At 48.6% G+C, this 16814-nt stretch overlaps 1 protein-coding gene across 1 annotated transcript in view; it reads right to left on the bottom strand.

Moving 5' to 3' along the window:
• Positions 1-16814, bottom strand: part of spock1 (SPARC (osteonectin), cwcv and kazal like domains proteoglycan 1) — a 218133-nt gene that overhangs the window by 34750 nt on the left and 166569 nt on the right. The window lies entirely within an intron of this gene.

Below are 16814 nucleotides of genomic sequence, written 5' to 3'. Positions count from 1 at the left end.
CCGCATTTAGCTGCCAGCGTGACCACGGAGATGCCGCGGTCGGTATTGAACTATACGGTCAGCGCGTGTGCCCAATATCACCAGTCTACTCACACACAGCAAGCAGAGCATCCCCATAGGCCGAGATTACTCTGGTGTATGGCAACAGATGACAATAAGCCCATCAGTCACACAGAAGAGCGCTGAACGCTGCGGAGCAGATAACACGGCGTGTGGAGGAAGGCAAATACAGTGCGCTCCTGATCAAAGTGACCTCATCCTATGGGCATGGGACCACCTGCGAGATACCCTACAGCACCCACAGATCCAGCACACACGCACACACACACATACACACACACGCACGCACACACATACACACACACGCACACAGACACATACACACACCCACACATACACACACACACACACACACACCCACACATACACACACACACACACACACACACACACACATACACACATACACACACACACAAATATGCGAGAGCACACACACACACATGCACGCACAAGCACATGTGCACGCACACACACACACACACACCTACACACGCACACACACACACGCACACATGCACCCACATGCTCACCTGTGCACCCACACACACACACACACACACACACACAATCTGTGCCTAGAACCAGCCCTGACAGCATGCATGACACACCTGACCAGCTAGATATAGAAGCCACACAGACACACACCCAGCCTATAGTATACGATTCCAATACACCCCAATGTACACACAGCCAAACTGCGATGTCACATGTTAACACTCATTTGCATCTGTTAGCAAAAACCTGGAATGAAACTGTGCCGAAAAACATGATGAAACCACAGAATGCCAATAAGACGCTTTCCCCGTTCTAAATAATTTATTCACTCGTAGCACCTCCAGAGATACAGCTAAAACACAGAGGGAAATGAAACTGCAATGAATTCCGTCTTTTAATTTGCCTCATTTGACTTTTCTTTATTTTTCATTTTCCCTGCCATAGCGCACAGAGAGAAAGAAAAAGATAAAGAAAGAGAGAGAGAGAGGGGGAGAGAGAGAGAGAGCGAGGGAGAGAGAGAGAGAGAGAGCTTAATGCCCCCCTGAAATATCGATGCACAGTCACCATGTCAGCAGAATCCACCAGGACTTTTTAATCTCTCAGGTGTGAAAACGGCCCGCTGCTGTTTTCACTAATAAGCAAAGAGCCGCGAAATAATCTATACACGGAGCGAACAGGGCCGGCGCTAATTGCATAATGTTATGGCAGAACGGAATCACACGCTCTTCGCAGTTAATGCCTCCTTTATTCCTCCTCTCTGGCAGAGGTGAGCGGGGTCAGAGCTTTCGCTTCCCGGCCGCTCTGTTTTCCCGCCGCATTGTCATTCCGCCAGAGTCCGCTCCCCCTGACTCGTCGTTCAATTATTTCTGTTCTTCTGGAACACGCCGGGTTCAGAACCCTCGGCTGGCGGACTGACGGAACGCGCAGGGCGCTTCGGACGTGCCGGCCAACCGCCGCTGCCGGAGGAGCGTCCGCGGCTCGACGGGAGCCGGACGTTATTCGCTCGCGTAGTTTCAAATTCCATTTACGCGCACTGAGCGATTTATTAGGTTGACCCGGACACGAGCTTGTTAATGCAAATACTTAATAAGCCAATCGTGCGGCAGCAACAAAATGCATAAAAGCATTTCATAAAAGAGGTTCAGCTGTTTTTCAGACCAAAAGTCAGAATGGGGAAGAAATGGGACCTAAGTGACTTTGACTGTGGAATGATTGTTGGTGCCAGACTGGGTGGTTTGAGTATCTTAGAAACTGCTGATCTCCAGTTATTTTCATGCATAACAGTCACTAGAGTTTGCAGAGAATGATGCAAAAAAACAAAACCTTGTTAATGACAGCGGTCAGAGGAGAAGGGCCAGACTGGTCAAAGCTGACAGGAAGGTGACAGCAACGCAAATAACCACACATTACAACAGTGGTATGCAGAAGAGCATCTCTGAACACACAATACGTCAAACCTCTAAGCGGATAGGCTACAGCAGCAGAAGACCAATAAGTCTAAAACATAAGTCTAATAAATACCTAATAAAGTGCTCACCGAGTGTATAATTTCCGACCAGCGTTCCATTTATATGTCCTATACGGCTGACGTTCACCGCGGCGATGAGAATGCTGTCAAAATGACGTGGGGAATTTGAATGTAATCGACAACGCTGAGTGGCGGTGGTGTCGGGGGCGGGACGATAAGCCGGCGGAAGCTGGACGGAGATTTAAATCGCCATGGCAGCCGTGACACGCCAGAGGCGTGTGTTCTCGCTGGGCGGGGCTCTGCGTTGTCACAGAAGTCATCTCCACTGATTCAGCTCTCACTCACTCACTCCCTCTCGCCCGCTCCACTTCAGACCTGATGCGCACGGAATTACAGGCGCCCTGCCCGGCTTCCAGTTCGCCTTGAGCGCTCTTTCGGTGTGTGCGTGTGTGTGCATTTGTGTGTGTGTGTGTGTGTGTGTGTGTGTGTCCGTGTGTGCATATGTGTGTGTGTGCGTGTGTGTGTTTACTGGAGTGTGTAAGGTTGCAGGTGGTGTATGTGTGTGTGTATGTGTCTGTGTACTTGGGTGCATACAGTTGCAGGTGGTGTGTGGGTATGTGTGTGTGTGCGTGTGTGTGATGTGTGCGTGTGTGCATGCGCATGTGCGTGTGGCGTGTGTGTGCGTGTGTGTGATGAATTTGTCTGTGTGTGCTTATAAGGAAATAAATGACAGGTCTGCTATCATGAGGCAGAACTAAAATGTATGCAGTATATAAAACATACACACATACTCATAGTTTCTCTCTCACAGCACATATTCTTATTCACAAACAGGCATGCAAGTATGCACGCACAAATTATACAAACACACTCAACAGTAGCAAAAATAAAATCTATTTCACTGGAAAACTGCATCATCATCAAAATGTTTGTCTATTGTTTTCTCCTCTCGCTTAGATATCATCATAGATCACTATGTCCTGGTGTAATGTTCCTGAAATTATGTTTGTTTTTTTGTTTTTGTTTTTTAAAGATGCTGCATTTATTCATGAGAGTTGCTTGGATTGCTTCCTGCACAGAATCCTGGGAAACACTGAGGACCCGCTTTTCCGGGAGATACGACCCGCCGTGATGGGAATTAAATTAAACAGGGTCGTCTGAAGTAATATTACAAACAGAGCCAAAGAGAGGCACGGCACGCCTAATCCTGTCCTTTTGTGCTGGGTCATCACGGTGAAAATGAGAGAAAAAAGACAGCTAATTATATCACCGCCAATAATGCAGGGGTATGGAGAGAGAAGAAAGGATGAACACTCTCCAAACATGTGAGAGAACGAGTCTGTGACCAAATTCAAAACAGGGATGCAAACAGGATCAAAACAGGTGGAGACAGGCCTGTTACCCAGTGTCATAACAACCAAACCAACAGTAAGAGATGTGCTATGCAGTGTTATATCAGCCAGACAAACACAAAAAGGCCTACTACACTGTGTCATAACAGCCAGATAAACACTAAATGTCCTGCTATACAGTATGATAACACACACACACACAAGCACACACATATACACATAATATGCTCATGCACATAAACGCACACATATAAAGACAGTGCACACAAACATACTCACATACACACACTGCACATTCATGTAAAGTAAGCACATACAGACACACTCAAGAACACAAGCTCACGCACACACGCACACAACACACCCACACACATTCACAAATACAGTTTCAGATTTTCCATTTAAATGTGACACCCAGCACAAATCTTTAACATTTCTTTTTTTTTTTTTATGAAGAATTGATCTCTAAATGTTTGATTTACCACCACAGGAAGGACGGTGGAACATCAATAAAACTGCAGCTTCCCAGGTGGAGAACGCACGGGTAACTGCAACATCAATAAATAACGACAATGCAGGAGAACAAGGACGGGAGAAAGAAAGTTATAAATCACAAACAGGCGCTCCTGCCCTGGCAGCCATTTTGAGCGGGGGCAGGCACGCGGGAACGGTGCCATCGCGGAGCCACGCCCTCAGTCCAGACCTTTCCTGGTTTTCGGGAAACGTCGCCACCGAGCGTAGCTTCACAACGCAATCAGCAGCACTCATCAATAACCAAACCTTGTGTTTCACACGCGCCGAGAGTAAACGCACTGGAGAACAATGCACAATGACATGAATGTCAATTTCCCATGCAGTTTCTATAACCTCATTACGCTGTTCTTTTCTGTATTACACTGTGATGTGGAGGAGAGAAAATGTACCCCTACAAACTGTACGCGTACACACACACACACACACGCAGACACACATATACAGGCCCACACTCATATACCCACGCACACATACACACAGAGGCAGATACACACACACACACACACACACACACGCATGCACACAGACACAGATAAATACACCCACACACAGACACACATACACACGCACACAAAGACCCACACACAAATACATACACACACACACACACACACACACACACACGCAGGCAGACACACACTCAGAATCGCATTACCCTTGGGCCTGGGAAAGTGACTGTAGAATTGAGTATGTCAGTAACGGTGTGTCCTCTATCGAGTTTCTGAAGACATCACATTCCCCAGCCTCTCAAATGCACCGCAGCTGTTATCTAATAGCAGTTATCAAATCAGCTGGATGGACTGATGGCTCAATATTGCAGCTCCAGTACAGGAACAGGATGGCCCTGTGATGGCCGGCTGTTTCCAGCCTCATAAGAAAAACATTGGCAGGAAAACCCATGTCAGTGCTGCTATTCAATCAAGTGCTCACAGGCAAAAGCAGCCTCCAGGCCATTTGATGTAGTGTGTGGGTGTGTGCGTGTGTGTGTTTGTGCATGTGTGCATGTGTGTGTTTGTGCATGTGTTTGTGTATGTCAGTGTGTGTGTGTGTGTGTGTGTGTGTGCGTGTGTCTGGCTCCACACTGTAGGGAAGGTAGCAACCACTAATGAAGGAGCATGTTCCTCACTAGCTTGTCAGTACCCTCTGTGACCTTTTCATTAAATTGAAATGCAAGTTCTAATAGTATTTTTAAAAGCAAATAAAAAACACAATTTTCGCACTCTCTTGTGACCCTTGACTTATTGATATTGCTTTGGTTTCGCAGTTGCTGTTCTTTTATTGTTGATACAGTATGTGGTTGCCCAATCTTTATCGATTATCATTTGTATGTTTTTAAATGCACAGTATGTTGAGACGTCTGTGAAATGCACATTAAATAAATTATGACTTGTCTTGACTTTTTGACACACAGTCCCGGCTAAAAGCTCTAATTTTGAACCAGGACACTCAACTACATTTAAAAGTGATCTGAACTCAACACTGTCGGTTAAGATAAGACGAGACGAAAACACATTTCAATGTTCCATTTTGGTACAGGCCAATAAGAAAGGAACTACCAATCTGTTTTCCGGGGGTGAGTTTAGGAGCATTTAAATTCAAGTCATAAACATTCTAAATAGAAATGGAAAAGACAGTACGCATATTTCAGCCCGTTGGGTGAAAAGCAGAGCATTGTATATCTCGGGAATGCCATAAGTACGTTCATAAAAAGACCCGCGATGTTTAGTGGAAACGAGGAGTTATAGCCCCTCACCGCAGGCTAGGCGGGTGATCGTAGCCACCGAGACGCTCGGGAGCCCAGGAAAGAGGTTTGCATAAAATGGCTCTTCATCCGAGAACCCTTCTTACGTCCCTGATGTGTGAACTCTAATTACAGGTCTGACTGGAGGATGTTAATACTGCCGGCTTTCACATCCCCTCCAAAGCCATCCAGGCTCTTTATGAGTGATACTAACATTAAATTAATCCTGTCACTTTGAGACTCTCTTCCGAGAAGAGCAATTCCCTGGAACTAATGCAGTCCCAGAAACGCTCTTACCCTTATTTTTTTTTAATCTAATTTGTGATTTCGGAAATTTGTAGATGCTGTTTGCCATATTATTGTATTTTTGAAGGAACGGGGAGGCGTATGTCAGAGTGGAACACTGAGAAGAGGCTTTTAAAGACTTTAAAGTTTCCTTCTGATTTATTATAAGAAGCCTCGACTCATCCTGCCTGTTGCCTGGAAAGATGACTAATATATTAATATGTTCACAGACATATTAAACAGGACAAACATGAAGACGGTGTTCAATATTCCCAAATCCAGACCCTGCAGGTATAAGCTCACACTAAATCTGGATCGAAAGAAAAAACTCATCCCTGAAATGTGTGTGTGTGTGTGTGTGTGTGTGGGTGGGACACCCTGGGACACGGGTGGTTACCGAATGCCTTTGGTCCATGGCAAATAGGATCATTGTAAAACATACTCATTGCCAGATAAGTATAAAGTTACTTGCATCTATTTCCTAAATGCTGTCTGAACAAAATTATTAATATCCAATCCATACCCAATTATAACAATCACCGTCACCTACAGAACTGGAAGGAAACACACAACGCATACTATGTCCTTTTATTTTGGCACACCGTGGTAGTTAAGGGATATAGTTAGAGGGATTCTCTTTTGTGAGGTCTTAGGGTGAACTCTTGATCCTAGGAAGGAGATAATGATAATGGATTTTTTTTCAGATGGATGTTGCAATGGTGGCAATTGAGCAAGTGCTTTCATTGCTTGCTGTTAGCCACGTAGTCCATTTACAGTATTGTATTGTTCGGTTATATGAGTTCACAGGGAATGGACGCCTTTATCCAAAGCGCTGTACAATTGATGCTTCTCATTCACCCGTTCATACACACACTCACACACCGACGGCGATTGGCTGCCACGCAAGGCGCCAACCAGCTCGTCAGGAGCATTTGGGGGTTAGGTGTCTTGCTCAGGGACACTTCGACACAGCCCGGGCGGGGGATCGAACCGGCAACCCTCCGACTGCCAGACGACTGCTCTTACTGCCTTACAGCTCTCACAGCCTGGGCCATCTCGCCCCCACTCGAACACGAGATGAAGAAAAAGCAGAGACAACGCATGAGGCTTGCCACTGAGCCACCCAGACAGGTTCAGGGTTTAGGCACTGTCTTCCCACAGGAGTCTATGGCCTTTCAGGGGTCTCTGGCTGTTTCATATCACTTAGCCATGCATAGGAACATGCTAGGTTCAGCCCCTTCTGAGAACCTGGGGTTGTGTTGGATCATAAAAAGGGACTTGTCCGGGATGTATCTGTTTTGAGCAGATTTTTTCCTCTTCTCTCTAGTTTAAGCAGCTGGAGAGTGCAACTATGTGTTGCATATAATTATCGTTGTGCATAATTGTCTTTGATTGTATTGTTGTGGTATGATATGGTTTCAAGCTTGTAGCATTTGGACAGTGCCGCATTTTGACTGTGGACATGTAATTGCAGTCATTTTGTTATTGTTCTGTCCCGTTCGCATTTGGACGTATAATGAGCGGCTTGGATCCAGTTCAGTTCCTGGCGAGAAAGCTCGGCATAGGGACTGAAATCAGAGCAGAACTAAATGATCTGAGGAGGTTTCCCGAGCATTTAAACATAACTCTGCTTCTCTTAACTGACCTTTTTTCTTTAATTGACATGGTCAGGCTCATTTTTAACCAGATCAGATTTAGCAAAGGTCTGCATGATACCATAGATCAGTGGTCCTCACTCCTGGTCCTGCAGGGGTGCAGCAGGGTGTGCTGGCTTTCATTGTTAATTGACCAGTTAAAGCAGTTAATTACACAGTTAACTCACCTCACCTGGTTTCTTGGGTCTGAATTGGGTTACTGATATTAAGGTGAAAACAGAAGCCAGCACACCCTGCGGCTCTCCAGGACCAGGAGTGAGGACCCCAGCACACCCTGCGGCTCTCCAGGACCAGGAGTGAGGACCCCAGCACACCCTGCGGCTCTCCAGGACCAGGAGTGAGGACCCCAGCACACCCTGCGGCTCTCCAGGACCAGGAGTGAGGACCCCAGCACACCCTGCGGCTCTCCAGGACCAGGAGTGAGGACCCCAGCACACCCTGCGGCTCTCCAGGACCAGGAGTGAGGACCGCTGCCTTAGTTGGTGCCATCCAATTAGAATTTGCAAATGCAGTATACAGTATGGAAATGTTTTTATGCACTGTTTGATTTGAAATTTTCAGCATTTTCTGGAGCATGTTTGTGAAATATTAAATGACAAAGTGGGTCACTCCATGCTAACTGAAAAAGGAAGAGAACATTTCCTACATTTTCTTTTTTGTCTTGTAAAAATGTATATTGATTATTGGTGAAAAATGTCCTGAGACCTGACAAAAGACAATGGATAGTGAGAAATTAACTTTTACCAGTCCCCAGTTCGGGTCAGCGGGTTGGACAAAGAATGAAGATGCAATCATAAGATACTGGGTGTATATGATCAGCAGAATGGAGAAAACCTGATGAAAGCCTTAACTTAATTTTGACAAGCTGGCAAAAAAGATATCTTTGTTCATGTTCAGCTTATAGAACCCATTATTACCCACAGCGCATTTATTTCTCTCACAAACACAACCATGAAGATGAAATGCATTTTCAGTCGGAGAGAAGAAGGAACTGGAGAAAGCACAGTAATGGATCGTTACGGATCAGTGCCCATTTTGTATAAAATGTAATAGGATATCGATGCCAATGATGCAACATAGATCATTTAATACCATCCTTAATACCAACAACAATGCACAAATATAATGCAGAAATATATAATGCTTCAATATTGCATCAAATTACATTTTGGGGTGAACTTACCCTGTAAAGTGCGTAAGGACAGAGCGGTTTATGATCATAGTAGTGATTACAGCAGAAAACCCTGGAAAGTGCCAATTTTCCCTATAAACTGGCATCTTGAGCAATCTCTCACCTTAGCCAATCGTGTAATGGAACTGTCTGATTCTGTTCGCACCTGTTAAATCTTCCGCTCACCTTTCGCATAAGCTATAATAAGGAACCCGATATGCGATAATAAGGAACCAACCGCATACGCCGCTTCGACTTTCATACTTCCCATTCGGCTGAACGGTCCATCTGCAACCCTCGAGTTTCATATGTTTATAATATCTATAACAGCTCTATTAGCTTCTGCAGTAATTAAATCTGAATACAAAGATTCCATCCGCTCAAGTGTGGCCAATGAACGTCTGTGCACATTTGGCAACCGCCTTTAAAAAGAGCTTAACCGTTCCCGGTGTCGTTTCTATGGTTACCGCAACGCGGCTTTCAGGGAACCGGCGTCCGCCCCTTAATGTATGCGGGTCTGTCATAATGTATAATGCGCACGGCGCCATTTGTTCGGCTCGACCGATCTTCATTAAGACGTGAAATGGCGGAAGGAGAACTCCACGGACGGTACGAGCTGGGGCGGCGGAGAGCGCCGTCTGCGAGATGGAGTGTGTGAACGACGAAAAGACCCTGCCGAGACGCTCGAGGTCATTACCGCGGAAGACCGCGCTGACTCTCTCCCGCGTGGAGGGGGACGGTGGAGTGACGCGGCTGACCTCTGCCTCTAAATGACCGAGGGAGCTCAGGGCTTGACAGCGCTCGTTCAAATCGCCGGTTATCTCGTCCCCCCGATGTCGAGGAATAATTCGGCTCAGAATAATTCTGGCCGTGGCAGAATTGAATCTTGGTCCAGCTTCATGACATGATCGTGGAGAGTACAAGCGCGTCTTCACCCGTCTTCGTACAGTACCGAGACAGACACAGATGAGTAGAAAACAACACAGAGGACTCCTGCCGTATATTATTGTGCTGGAGAATGGGAGCTTAGGGGGATGACACTCTTCCAAACAGAAAAGGAGTCCACGAGAGTAATAAAGCATTATTGTTCTGACAAGGAGAGCTGTTCACATCGTTTTACAGATTCCTCTCGACCTGACCTCGCCTCCTCGTATGGCCCCGCCCCTCAGTACCTGCGCTGCCGGCGGGGGTTTGAGGAGCGATATCAGGGGGATAGTCTGCGAGTGTCTGGGTAAATGAGCCGGGGAGACCAGCCAGCGCCTCGCTGCCCTCAGGAGGCACCTACACCGCAGACGGGACCCGGCTCTCCAGCGCAGAGCCCCTGGAGCCGCGGGAACAGCACACACACCGTCTCTCTGCAGCTGTTACACTACGCGGTGGTACAGGCCCCGATGTGATCCAGGCTCTGATGTGATCCAGGCTCTGATGTGATCCAGGCCCCGATGTGATCCAGGCTCAGATGTGATACAGGCCCCGATGTGATCCAGGCTCAGATGTGATACAGGCCCCGATGTGATCCAGGCCCTGATGTGATCCAGGCCCCGATGTGATCAAGGCCCTGATGTGATACAGGCCCCGATGTGATCCAGGCCCCAATGTGATCCAGGCCCCGATGTGATCCAGGCCCCGATGTGATCCAGGCCCCGATGTGATCCAGGCCCCGATGTGATCCAGGCCCCGATGTGATCCAGGCCCCGATGTGATCCAGGCTCAGATGTGATCAAGGCCCTGATGTGATACAGGCCCCGATGTGATACAGGCCCTGATGTGATACAGGCCCCGATGTGATCCAGGCCCCAATGTGATCCAGGCTCTGATGTGATCCAGGCTCTGATGTGATCCAGGCTCTGATGTGATCCAGGCCCCGAAGTGATCCAGGCCCCGATGTGATCCAGGCTCTGATGTGATCCAGGCCCTGATGTGATCCAGGCCCCGATGTGATCCAGGCCCCGATGTGATCCAGGCCCTGATGTGATCCAGGCCCTGATGTGATCCAGAGCCCAGTCACAGCCAGGCGACACGTCCTTCCCGCAGCGCTGACTGCTGTTCTACACCGCTGTTATCAGATGTTTCCAAAAACCTCAACAGAAGTTGCTGTCATTGCCGTGCCATTCCACTAAATACAGTGGCAAGAGTGAACAAATCCACAAGTGAAACACTACAATTGAATTACATTACAGTCATTTAGCTGAGGCTTTTAAGCGCCAAAACGACTCACAGTAGATTAGTCTGTAAACAGGAGACGATCCCCCCTGGAGAAATGCGGGGTTAATGGCCTTGCTCAAGGGCCGAACAGCTGTACTCATTTTATCGTGGCTACACCGGGGCTTGAACCCACCAATCTTCCAGGACCCAGCCATGTAACGTAGGCACAAACTTAGGCTACGGGCTGCAGCTCCAGTAATTGTCCGGCCGTTTTCTCTCTGATCCAGTGTCAGCTCCCCCGACCAGATCGAGAGAGCGCAGAGGCTGGATAACGTCACTGGATCAGCTGCGATGTGCAGAATCTAATCAGACCACATCGATCGATAAAGCACCTCATAAATGAATGAGCACTGACGAGGGCCAAAGCCCATCGCTCGGCCATCGCACGGCATATCACTCAAACACTACGTCTCCCATAATGCCCCTGACCTAAATATTTCGCGGAGCTCAGCTTATCGGACGCGTCCCAGGTTTCCCCGCCTCCGTAACACCTGCCACCAGATGGGCAGTCCGTCCGAAAACTCACCGTCCATCCTCCGCAAAATCCCAGCCCGCAATTAGCCAATCAATGGGCTAAACTGCATTCATTAACAGAGAACTCTGCCCCTGCCACTGCCGTCGGCGGCAACTGGATAACTAATGGTAAGAAATGGGGGATAATGAGGCAATTAATTAATCGGCACTAATTTTCCATTGTCCCCCATTTGTTTTCGCAGAGGCTGAAGAGCTTATATTAATTAAAAAGGGGAGCAGGGAGGGCTGCGCGCAGACAGCAGGCAGGTAGCTGGGGGATTGCGGCGGTTAGCATCGCGGAGATGCGGAGGAGGTTAGCCTGTCTCTTTAGCCCGATCGTCAGAGATCACCGCCGTACCTGAGCCCCGCTCCACGCTGAGAGCAAAAGTGCTCTAAACAGCTCCTCTTCAGCCGTGAAAGCAAATTACACACTGCCAGTCGCCGGCAATTTAATCTTTCATCCATCACTGAGCATGTACAGGAGCTGCAAAATTGCAATTTTAATGAAAGCTGTGGACACGCGGGCATTAATGCGATGGCTACCCCCCCACCGCCCCAACGCCCCACCGCCCCCAAAGCAAAGAGGGTCGCCTGGCTGGTTTCCAGGCTGAACGGGTTAAAGCCACCACTGCAGATACCACAAAGGATGGTGGGTAGTGGGGGAGGACAGCTGAATGGGACCTTATTGCAGAGGATCATGGGTAGTCAGTGAGGAGAGCTGGATAAGGTGTTTCTGCAGAGAATCATGGGTAGTCAGTGAGGAGAGCTTAATGTGCCCTCTCTGCAGAGGATCATGGGTAGTCAGTGAGGAGAGCTGGATGAGGTGTTTCTGCAGAGGATCATGGGTAGTCAGTGAGGAGAGCTGGATGAGGTGTTTCTGCAGAGGATCGTGGGTAGTTAGTGAGGAGAGCTGGATGTGGTGTTTCTGCAGAGGATCATGGGTAGTCAGTGAGGAGAGCTGGATGTGGTGTGTCTGCAGAGGATCATGGGTAGTCAGTGAGGAGAGCTGGATGAGGTGTTTCTGCAGAGGATCATGGGTAGTCAGTGAGGAGAGCTGGATGAGGTGTTTCTGCAGAGGATCATGGGTAGTCAGTGCGGAGAGCTGGATGAGGTGTTTCTGCAGAGGATCATGGGTAGTCAGTGAGGAGAGCTGGATGAGGTGTTTCTGCAGAGGATCATGGGTAGTCAGTGAGGAGAGCTGGATGAGGTGTTTCTGCAGAGGATCATGGGTAGTCAGTGAGGAGAGCTGGATGAGGTGTTTCTGCAGAGGATCATGGGTAGTCAGTGCGGAGAGCTGGATGAGGTGTTTCTGCAGAGGATCATGGGTAGTCAGTGAGGAGAGCTGGATGAGGTGTTTCTGCAGAGGATCATGGGTAGTCAGTGAGGAGAGCTGGATGAGGTGTTTCTGCAGAGGATCATGGGTAGTCAGTGAGGAGAGCTGGATGAGGTGTTTCGGCAGAGGATCATGGGTAGTCAGTGAGGAGAGCTGGATGAGGTGTTTCTGCAGAGGATCATGGGTAGTCAGTGCGGAGAGCTGGATGAGGTGTTTCTGCAGAGGATCATGGGTAGTCAGTGAGGAGAGCTGGATGAGGTGTTTCTGCAGAGGATCATGGGTAGTCAGTGCGGAGAGCCGGATGAGGTGTTTCTGCAGAGGATCATGGGTAGTCAGTGAGGAGAGCTGGATGAGGTGTTTCTGTATGTCGGGTTCGAAGGCGTTTCATCCTCGGAGACACTGAGAGGACAAGCTGCCGGAGGCTACTCCCATAATGCTTTCCCTCTCGCCCGGGCCGGACACACGGAAAGGTCACGGGCTCCAGATTAACCGTGGAGCAGAAGCGGAGCGCTTTATTTCATGTGACACAACGGACACGCAGAGTAAATCATCGATTCTCGCCTCCAGCGCTCGCCTTGAATTGCGCCGAGCCTCTCTGACACTGTTTTAATGAGAGCAGGAGGCACAACCACACCCTCAGAGGCCTGTCAACCCCCATTTCTCTCTCTCACACAGTCTCTCTCACTATCACTCACACACACACTCTCTCTCACACACTCACTGACGCACACACACACACACACTCTCTATCACTCACTCACTGACACACACACACACACACACTCACTCTCTATCACACACTCACTGACACACACACACACACTGACACACACACACTCTCTCACACACTCACTGACACACACACACACTCACTCTCTATCACACACTCAGTGACACACACACACACTCTCTCTCTCACACACTCACTGACACACACACACACTCACTCTCTATCACACACTCAGTGACACACACACACACTCTCTCTCTCACACACTCACTGACACACACACACACTCACTCTCTATCACACACTCACTGACACACACACACACACTCACTCTCTATCACTCACTCACTGACACACACACACTCTCACTCTCTATCACACACTCACTGACACACACACCCACACACTCTCTCACACACTCACTGACACACACACACTCTCTCTCACACACTCACTGACACACACACACTCACTCATGCACACTCCCTCTCACTCTCTCTCTATCACACACTCACATACATTCTCTCTCATACTCACTGACTCACTCACACACTATCTCTGTCCCACACACACAAGCAGACCCACACACACTCTCTCCCACACACTCACTGGCAGACCCACACATACTCTCTCTCACACACTCACTGGCACACACACACACTCTCTCTCACTCACTCACACACTAGCTCTGTCCCACACACACAAGCACACCCACACACACACTCTCTCGCTCTCTCTTTTTATGAGAGCCACCCTCATGTACTTATTACCTCATTTATTTAAAACTCAGTTGAAAGAGGACGCCCCTATGCACCCACCCACACACCCCCAGGAGAGCAGCCGCCTCCACCTGCTCAAAGACTGGCTGCACCGACAGCAGAGAGGCCCAGCGCTGTGAATCTCTTTCCATTAAACGCAGGTATTATCCCTCTCATCTCGCTGAAGGCACCGCAAAGTGTCACGCCGACAGGCAGGCAGGAAGCTCAGGAGGGAGACACGCCTCTGTTTCCTGTTTGCGCATTTGTCGCCGGGACAAAATCTGCCTACAAAAACAGTGCTTTGTCATGTCTGAACACAAAAATGCCCTTTCAGGGACATTCAGATTCCTAAAGCCTTTGTTTGGAGTGAGAGCGACAGAGACATGAACACACACACACACGCACACAAACGCATGCACATAGGTACTCAAGCACACTCACACACACTGACACGCACACCTCACCCCTCAGGCACTGAAGTGAATGTTTGCTACTACAAAGGAGGAAGTAAAAGCCCTGTATATAAACAGCTTAGAGAGTAAAGCCTTCCCGCCAGACTGTACCTGCAGGAGGAGCGGGAACGAGAGCCGCATTATTTAACAGGCCATGAGAAAGAGGAAAACAACTTAAACCTGCTCGGTTTCTGAGAGCAAGTCCGCAGACTCTTTCAGGTATTATTTTGGGGGGGGTTTTGATACTTCAAAGAATTTCAGTTTCTGAATGGACATCGCATTTAGGATATAGACAGACAGATTATGATAGAAGATAAGAGTGATCGCAGAAAGGGTTTTTGTGAATAATGAATAACTGCCATTTTGGGGATAACCGAGGGTCATCCGCCACTCAAGATGGCTGCCACCACAATGCCCAACGGCCCCCCACCGTCCAATCAGAACAGCAGCCCTCCACCCACGCCTTGCCACCCCGCACCTCATCTGCTGTGGGGCTCACTGTATTTCCCTGGCTTTTATTTTTTTCCACCTGTCGTTTCTCATCCCAATAAAGGTGAGTAACTGCTGGCCCGCGGAGCGGAAATTACATCCCCGTCTCCGGCCCTTCCCAGCGCAGAAACACAGCGCTGTCCCTGTACGGCCGCGGCCAGGGCCACGGCACCCCGAGGAGCCGCACGGAGGAACCGTAAAAAAAGAAATTGCTTAATTACGGGAACGGGAGCGAGAGCGAGTGACGGGAGAAGCCGGCGTTTTTTTCCGCTGTTCCGGCGCTTTCCGTGAAGTGGCCGGGTTAATGTCACAAAGCGGCGGGATTCGCGGGGCGCACGCAACCCCGCCAATTACGTGTCTCATCAGAGGTTACGCGTCGAAGGCATATCTGCGGGTTGTTATAAATCCATTAAAATGAAGACATCAAGTCCCGCCGAATCCCGCCGCCACTCCGGCGGTTTATCCATCTGTATGCTAATCCCAGACGCTGCCTCTGGAATGAACAAACCCGCCAGTACACACAATTAGAGCGATAGCATCTCATATCGCGCATTCTGTCTTTATAGGTATGTGTAATCGGAGAGAGGCAAAACAGCCCGTTATTACAGCATTACACCTGGAGAACCGTAATGGGGTTCTTCACCCATCAGGGCCTAGGCGCTTGTTATCGCATAAATGAGTACAAGCCAAGCACAAAAACATCGACATCTCAATTCTGTGCCTTGCATAGAACATCACCCAAAATCCAGAAGGTTTTCCTCCACCAGAGGGAAAATGGCTGTTGTGCCTGTGAAGATGAGCACACTCACGAAGAGACAAATGTACAGTAATTGTTTTGGATTCAAATACTTTTCTGTACCCAGTTGATCTTGTCTGGTGCAATTGAGTAAACCAAGAGGACCAGAGGGCAGGGTTTGTACTTCTTGAGAGTATTTCATAGGTTTCAATACACCAGACAAGCTTAAGTAAACCATAGAAAAGAAAACAAATACGTATTTGGCCAAGAGCTGTACAGTATAATAGCACTGTATAGTGCAGTGAGCCACTGCTGGAGTAAACACAGACACAGTGTTATTTAACATGGTTGGCTCCAAGTAGCTTGTGATTGGTCACAGCTGACCAACTGACACACTTGTATGGAACCTTCCCAGGATAGTCGTTGCCTGGGCTCCAAGGCAGGATTACCGAGTTAGCCAGATAACTACTGAGTAAATCCTGGGCCCCGCCAAAATCTGGAACATGGGCTGAAGTACCGAGGGCTGTACCGGGTTTTACTTTTTGCAGCTAACTCAGCAATCCTGCTTTGTGGACCAGGGCCCTGTTTTTAAGCTCAGGCTGAAAGAGAGGTCATGGGCTGGTTACGCCCAGAGCTCGCTGTGAGCTGTGGCCCATCAGCCACGGAGGCAGAATTATTCCCTCTGCGCACCGAGGCGTTAGATCCTCCTCATGTGGTGCGGAAATAAACGGAAAATCGGAGTAATCCCACAGCACCGTGTGGACAGGACCGCCAAACCGCCAAGCCCGTGTCTTTAAGCTGAGGAAGCGTTATCTGTCAGGCTATCACCGCCGA

Source organism: Conger conger, chromosome 3, assembly GCF_963514075.1.
Source record: "Conger conger chromosome 3, fConCon1.1, whole genome shotgun sequence".
NCBI classification, from domain to species: Eukaryota; Metazoa; Chordata; class Actinopteri; order Anguilliformes; family Congridae; genus Conger; species Conger conger.
This window is presented reverse-complemented; position numbering and strand designations above follow the sequence as displayed.